An 8,639-nucleotide genomic window follows, 5' to 3' on the forward strand; every position below is an offset into this window, starting at 1 on the left:
AATCTGTACACTGAATGGTAGCAAATCTGTACACTGAATGGTAGTAAATCTGTACACTGAATGGTAGTAAATCTGTACACTGAATGGTAGCAAATCTGTACACTGAATGGTAGTAAATCTGTACACTGAATGGTAGTAAATCTGTACACTGAATGGTAGCAAATCTGTACACTGAATGGTAGCAAATCTGTACACTGAATGGTAGTAAATCTGTACACTGAATGGTAGTAAATCTGTACACTGAATGGTAGCAAATCTGTACACTGAATGGTAGCAAATCTGCAGGCTGAATGGTAGCAAATCTGTACACTGAATGGTAGTAAATCTGTACACTGAATGGTAGTAAATCTGTACACTGAATGGTAGTAAATCTGTACACTGAATGGTAGCAAATACACTGAATGGCAGTAAATCTATACACTGAATTGTAGCAAATCTGTACACTGAATGGTAGCAAATCTGTACACTGAATGGTAGTAAATCTGTACACTGAATGGTAGCAAATCTGAATGAATGGTAGTAAATCTGTACACTGAATGGTAGTAAATACACTGAATGGTAGTAAATCTGTACACTGAATGGTAGCAAATCTGTACACTGAATGGTAGCAAATCTGTACACTGAATGGTAGTAAATCTGTACACTGAATGGTAGTAAATCTGTACACTGAATGGTAGTAAATCTGTACACTGAATGGTAGTAAATCTGTACACTGAATGGTAGTAAATCTGTACACTGAATGGTAGTAAATCTGTACACTGAATGGTAGTAAATCTGTACACTGAATGGTAGTAAATCTGTACACTGAATGGTAGTAAATCTGTACACTGAATGGTAGCAAATCTGTACACTGAATGGTAGTAAATCTGTAAATCTGTACACTGAATGGTAGTAAATCTGTACACTGAATGGTAGTAAATCTGTACACTGAATGGTAGTAAATCTGTACACTGAATGGTAGTAAATCTGTACACTGAATGGTAGTAAATCTGTACACTGAATGGTAGCAAATCTGTACACTGAATGGTAGTAAATCTGTACACTGAATGGTAATAAATCTGTATACTGAATGGTAGTAAATCTGTACACTGAATTGTAACAAATCTGTACACTGAATGGTAGTAAATCTGTACACTGAATGGTAGTAAATCTGTACACTGAATGGTAGTAAATCTGTACACTGAATGGTAGTAAATCTGTACACTGAATGGTAGTAAATCTGTACACTGAATGGTAGTAAATCTGTACACTGAATGGCAGTAAATCTGTCCACTGAATGGTAGTAAATCTGTACACTGAATGGTAGCAAATCTGTACAGTGAAGTCAGTGCCTACTAGAGCAAGAGGCTTGACAGACAGTGCAAAATACCTACAGTGTAAAGCAGCGACGCCATGAGTACAATACGATCATTTGATAAGTGTAAAGGGACCAAGACTCTCCACACCCTCCCTATACACACACATGAAGACAATTCCAGGGTTTACTGCACCCTCGGCCCGGTCAGGTAATGAGTAAGTCAGGTAATGAGTAAGTCAGGTAATGAGTAAGTCAGGTAATGTGTAAGTCAGGCAATGAACAAGCCAAGTAATGGGTAAACCAGGTAATGAGTAAGCCATAATGGGCCCCAATGAGTCCCAGACCCATTATGGACCTGTGGTCCACTAGCAACAACGGTATGGTGGACCAGCAGGTTGTGATGGTCGTGTGGACCTGTAGTCCACTAGCAAGAACAGTCTGGTGGACCAGTTTAGGAAATGGACGAAAAAAAATTAACAAATTACATGGAGGGTACGCCTACTCTTGCAGGGTGATACATAAATCAAGTTAGGCCTACGCCAGGTGGGAAATTTGCACACGGGAACCACCCGGAATGACAGTCAAGACGCTATTTAGGCTTGAACCCCAGTAAGTTTTACACAGGGGGAGGCCTATTACTCAAAGGGAGGCAGATCTGCAACACCAGGTGATTGGTGGTGATGGTTCAAGTGTTGCGACGCTTGAGATACTGGTTTTCATTTAGCGGTTTCCGGTACTTGTGGTGTAGCTGCTGGTATCTCAGCTGACACCCTTCATTTTCCTGGCTTTGTTGAGCTTCCCGGGTTAACACATCAATCTCGCCAGACAGCGTCTTCATCGTGACATCTTTCTTGTCAAGGACATCGTACATCTCATGTATTTCTTTCTGTCTTGCCTCTGCAAGTGCCCAGTACTTTTTAACCCTAGCGGTCAGCTCGCCCGATCTATGTTTGAACACTTCAACAGCATCATTCCATTATTTCTCCAGTGTCTCATGTTCAAACTCTGTTCGCTCTAACTCATGCAGTCGACGTTCCGTATTCTTTAATTTTTCTCTAAATTCTTCTTCTTGGAGAAGCTTCTCCTGTACCGAGGTTTTTAGTGTGTCAGGATAATCAACGAGACTAGAGGTCATAGTTTGTTCTTCTTCAAAAGCACTGGCAAGCTTGTCGTGGGCTTTACGTTCACCTTTATGTTCCATCGCTAAGTTGTTATATTTATAAATAGCCTCATTGCGAGGACCGGCCAGAGAGTACAACTCTTTCTCTGATTTCTTAATAACTGACTTAGTGGCGGCGTGTTGATGCTTGAGGTCAGCATGAGTCCCTCGGAGTGTGTCCAACTGACCATCTTTATCACTGAGCTTATTTTGTAAAGTTTGTACTTGTCCTACCAGGTTATCGTTGTGCAGACGATGTTTCTCCCGCTCCTGCACCAACCTTTTGCCCTTTCTATGTTCATTTTTGTATTTCTTTACTAAAGCCAGTTTGCCCTTCTTTTCCCCTTCATACTGGTCCAGGAGCTCACCATACCTGTCCGTGTGGACCTTTTGTTGCTCTCGAAGTATATCACAATTCTTGATAGCTTCGTCGCGAGCCTTGGCCAACGTGAGAGTCTCCTCCTTGTTTCTCTTCATAATGTCCTGGAGACTCATCTTCGTCGCTCAGGGCAGCGTGATCCTGACGGAAAGATTCTAGTCCACGAGCCTTGGCATCAGCCAAAGCTTTGAGCTCCTTTGACTCCCTTACTCATCCCTACACTCCTTCAGCCAGCCCAGACTCCCTTACTCATTCCTACACTCCCTCAGCCAGCCCAGACTCCCTTACTCATCCCTACACTCCTTCAGCCAGCCCAGACTCCCTTACTCATCCCTACACTCCCTCAGCCAGCCCAGACCTCCTCCCTCATCCCAACACTCCCTCACACAGCTGGGTGAAGGAGTGTAGGGATGGTGTTGGGATGAGAGAGGGAGTCTGGGCTGGGTGAAGGAGTGTAGGGATGGTGTTGGGATGAGAGAGGGAGTCTGGGCTGGGTGAAGGAGTGTAGGGATGGTGTTGGGATGAGAGAGGGAGTCTGGGCTGGGTGAAGGAGTGTAGGGATGGTGTTGGGATGAGAGAGGGAGTCTGGGCTGGGTGAAGGAGTGTAGGGATGGTGTTGGGATGAGAGAGGGAGTCTGGGCTGGGTGAAGGAGTGTAGGGATGGTGTTGGGATGAGAGAGGGAGTCTGGGCTGGGTGAAGGAGTGTAGGGATGGTGTTGGGATGAGAGAGGGAGTCTGGGCTGGGTGAAGGAGTGTAGGGATGGTGTTGGGATGAGAGAGGGAGTCTGGGCTGGGTGAAGGAGTGTAGGGATGGTGTTGGGATGAGAGAGGGAGTCTGGGCTGGGTGAAGGAGTGTAGGGATGGTGTTGGGATGAGAGAGGGAGTCTGGGCTGGGTGAAGGAGTGTAGGGATGGTGTTGGGATGAGAGAGGGAGTCTGGGCTGGGTGAAGGAGTGTAGGGATGGTGTTGGGATGAGAGAGGGAGTCTGGGCTGGGTGAAGGAGTGTAGGGATGGTGTTGGGATGAGAGAGGGAGTCTGGGCTGGGTGAAGCAGTGTAGGGATGGTGTTGGGATGAGAGAGGGAGTCTGGGCTGGGTGAAGGAGTGTAGGGATGGTGTTGGGATGAGAGAGGGAGTCTGGGCTGGGTGAAGGAGTGTAGGGATGGTGTTGGGATGAGAGAGGGAGTCTGGGCTGGGTGAAGAAGTGTAGGGATGGTGTGAAATAACCGGTTTAAATATGTATTTTATTAATCAATAAAACAAATGGTCTAAAACGGACAATTAAAGCCTACAAATGTCTCCAGGCATTTGTAGGCTCACTAATCTTTCTTTCTACAATGGTTGTCAGGTTCACTTCCTTAATTCTCTCTAACTCAGCCCCCTCAGCTGTGGGACTAGTAATGTTTGAAACCTTTCGACTTTTTCCCAGTATCTTACCAACAATGCCTCTCAGAACTACCACACTGTAAGAGATATCTTGATGTCAGTGAGAGGCTCTGTAGGCCTATCCTTCCTTTCCACAGATTCCTTGGTGTTATATAACCCATATGAATTTAGCGCTTTAGCGCTTTCCCATAAAAAACAAGCAGGATATCGTTTTATTTCAGATTGTTAAATACAGTGAAAATATTATAATTTTATACAATACTTTAGACGTCAGGATGTGACTTCTCTCCTTCGTAAGGTTTCGAAGTGACTTCTTTCCTCAGTGGAGTCGTAAGGATGCGTATCTGGATGTGGCTGCGGTCTGGATGTGGCTGCTGTCTTCTGTGAGATATTGATGTGGCGTCTGTCATCTGCTGTGTCGTCTTGATGCTGAGTTCGTTATCTGTAGTGTCGTCTGGATGCTGGGTTCATTATCTGTAGTGTCGTCTGGATGCTGGGTACATTATCTGTAGTGTCGTCTGGATGCTGGGTTCATTATCTGTAGTGTCGTCTGGATGCTGGGTTCATTATCTGTAGTGTCGTCTTGATGCTGAGTTCATTATCTGTAGTGTCGTCTGGATGCTGGGTTCATTATCTGTAGTGTCGTCTGGATGCTGAGTTCATTACCTGTAGTGTCGTCTGGATGCTGGGTTCATTATCTGTAGTGTCGTCTGGATGCTGGGTTCATTATCTGTAGTGTCGTCTGGATGCTGAGTTCATTATCTGTAGTGTCGTCTGGATGCTGAGTTCATTACCTGTAGTGTCGTCTGGATGCTGGGTTCATTATCTGTAGTGTCGTCTGGATGCTGGGTTCATTATCTGTAGAGTCGTCTGGATGCTGGATTCATTATCTGTAGAGTCATCTGGATGCTGGGTACATTACCTGTAGTGTCGTCTGGATGCTGGGTTCATTATCTGTAGAGTCGTCTGGATGCTGGGTTCATTATCTGTAGTGTCGTCTGGATGCTGGGTACATTATCTGTAGTGTCGTCTGGATGTTGGGTACATTATCTGCGGTGTCGTCTGGATGCTGAGTTCATTACCTGTAGTGTCGTCTGGATGCTGGGTTCATTATCTGTAGTGTCGTCTTGATGCTGAGTTCATTACCTGTAGTGTCGTCTGGATGCTGGGTTCATTATCTGTAGTGTCGTCTGGATGCTGGGTTCATTATCTGTAGTGTCGTCTTGATGCTGAGTTCATTATCTGTAGTGTCGTCTGGATGCTGGGTTCATTATCTGTAGTGTCGTCTGGATGCTGGGTTCATTATCTGTAGTGTCGTCTGGATGCTGGGTTCATTATCTGTAGTGTCGTCTTGATGCTGAGTTCATTATCTGTAGTGTCGTCTGGATGCTGGGTTCATTATCTGTAGTGTCGTCTGGATGCTGGGTTCATTATCTGTAGTGTCGTCTGGATGCTGGGTTCATTATCTGTAGTGTCGTCTGGATGCTGGGTTCATTACCTGTAGTGTCGTCTGGATGCTGGGTTCATTATCTGTAGTGTCGTCTGGATGCTGGGTTCATTACCTGTAGTGTCGTCTGGATGCTGGGTTCATTATCTGTAGAGTCGTCTGGATGCTGGGTTCATTATCTGTAGAGTCGTCTGGATGCTGGGTTCATTATCTGTAGTGTCGTCTGGATGCTGGGTTCATTATCTGTAGAGTCGTCTGGATGCTGGGTTCATTATCTGTAGTGTCGTCTGGATGCTGAGTTCATTACCTGTAGTGTCGTCTGGATGCTGGGTTCATTATCTGTAGTGTCGTCTGGATGCTGGGTTCATTATCTGTAGTGTTGTCTGGATGATTGGTTCATTATCTGTTGTGTCGTCTGGATGCTGGGTTCATTATCTGTAGTGTCGTCTGGATGCTGGGTTCATTATCTGTAGTGTCGTCTGGATGCTGGGTTCATTATCTGTAGTGTCGTCTGGATGCTGGGTTCATTATCTGTAGTGTCGTCTGGATGCATGGTTCATTATCTGTAGTGTCGTCTGGATGCTGGGTTCATTATCTGTAGTGTCGTCTGGATGCTGGGCTCATTATCTGTAGTGTGAAAAGTACGTGAGTATTTATAAGATGGAGTCAGGTGGAGAATGCTGGGTAGGTTGGATTTGATAAGGACCTACACGGGACTGGCGGGTGCGTATGTAATTATGTGGGATAACGATGAAGAAGTTTCTTGGCATGGGATCCAGCTGTTATAGAAGCCGTTGTTCTGGTTGAAGTTGTTGGATATACAGATAAGTGATGATTCCAGGATTCTGCGGTACTGAGTGTTGTCTTCCCTGGCGATAAGTCTTGCGTTTCTGTAGTTAATTATATGGTTGTGTGAATTTCGGTGTTGAATACAGGCATTCCTTAAATCATTAGATCTGCCTGTGTACTGGTGTTCTGAAATATGTGTTTGGAGGTCTCTTGATGTTTCGCCCACGTATAATTTGCTGCAGTTCTTACAAGGGATTATGTATACCCCTGCAGAGGATGGAAGCTTGCCCTGTCTCTTACTGGTAATGTCCATGATGGTGGTGGATGTGGAGGCAGATACTTGGAATGATGTATTGGAAAAGATGTTGGAAACATGTTTAGCAATGGAGTTGGTGGGGAGGACTATGTATCTCTTCTCGCCAGTGTCTTCTCTGGGTGTGTTGAAGATGTTTAATGTCCGCCGTCTGCAGTCTCTGATGAAGTGACGAGGGTAGTGGAGTTTAGAAAATACTTGTTCAATTATCGTGCAATCTTCTTCAAGGAACTCACTGCTGCAGATTCTGAGTGCACGCAGGAAAAAGCCTATAATTACACCACGTTTAGTTTTGGTGTCGTGGTGAGAGTAGAAATGGAGAAGATTAAGTTTATTCAAGTATACACAAATACAATTACATAGATTATCATACATAGCAGCATATGTGTAGAGAAGCTAGGATAACCCAAAAAAAGTCAGTTGGTAGGTTCACGATAGACTTTAAAACGAAGTTCATGGTCAGCTTTGCATTGAAGAACATCAAGGAAGAGTGTTGTCGACTTCTTCTTCAAGTGTGAACTGGACTGAGAGCTCGTCCTGGTTGAGCTTGTCTTGGAGAGCTTGAACGTTGAAGCGTCTGGGAGTTATGAGGAGAATGTCGTCAACATAACGGAGCCAGGTGACAGACGAAGGAATAATGGTGGAGAAACGCTCGGCTTCCAGATGTTCCATGTATAAGTTCGCCAGAACGGCACTGAGTGGCGAACCCATGGGTAGCCCAAAAGTCTGCCGAAAGAGGTGATTTTCGAAAGAGAAACAGGTAAAGCCAACACATAGTTCAGCAAGGTCGATGAAATCGCTGGCTGGAATAGGAAGATCAAGAGAATCATCAATTTTCCTGCACAAGAGATCGATGGCTTGTGTAGTAGGTACTTTGGTGAATAGGGAAGTTACGTCAAGGCTGGAGAGAGTTTCTTGTTCCTGATGTTGATGTTGCGAATGCGATTGAGATCACCCGAGTGTTTGAGATGTGCTGGACTGATTGCACCCAAGAGTTTAGAGAGGTGTTTTGCGAGAATTCCTGAGAGCTGGTGGGGAGCACTGCCTATTCCCGAGGATATGGGCCTCAGTGGGATACCTGGCTTGTGAGTTTTTGGCAGGCCGTACAAGACCTCAATTTCATCGCTAAATACTACAGACACAATGACTCCGATTTCCAAAAAGGCTATCTTCAAGGCATCATCTCAGCAGCCATCTCAACACACAGCTCCCCAGTTATACCTCGACGTTACAACATTGCACTTAAACTTTCATCAGAACACACGACCATTAGGGTTACCACAACTGATAAAGGAGGAGGTGTTGTAATCATGAACACTGACGATTACAGGAACAAAATACTCAATCTACTTAATGACCCAGATACCTACAAACCTCTCACAACTAACCAAAACATTTCTTCACAGGACTCACCGCATTCTGAAGGACTCAGAAGACGGGAAGAAACTCCTGAACAAAATTCCCAGCGACCCCAGACCTGCCAGAATGTACGGCCTGCGAAAAACTCACAATAATGTTATAGCTGAAACAATGCCCGGAGGTAGCGCAGATGAAAGGTCACACACACATGAACTACTAAGTCTCTGTGAAAAACAAAAACACACCTTAAGCCAGCAGATAGTGGAGCCAACAAGACTAGAAAACACACCTGACCTTATCTTCACAAATAATGAGGGCCTGATAAGAGACATAAGAATATCAAAAACAACTAATTCCGATCACAACCTAATCGAAGTCCAGACGTACATGCATAGGGGTCCTGATCAGCAGAATGCATGTACCTGTGAAGGTGTCTTCACAAAATACAACTTCAACAACAAGAACATCAACTGGGACTAGGTAAACCATGTCCTAAACGAAACATGTTGGGA

This window comes from Cherax quadricarinatus, chromosome 93 (genome assembly GCF_038502225.1).
Source record: "Cherax quadricarinatus isolate ZL_2023a chromosome 93, ASM3850222v1, whole genome shotgun sequence".
Taxonomy (NCBI): Eukaryota; Metazoa; Arthropoda; class Malacostraca; order Decapoda; family Parastacidae; genus Cherax; species Cherax quadricarinatus.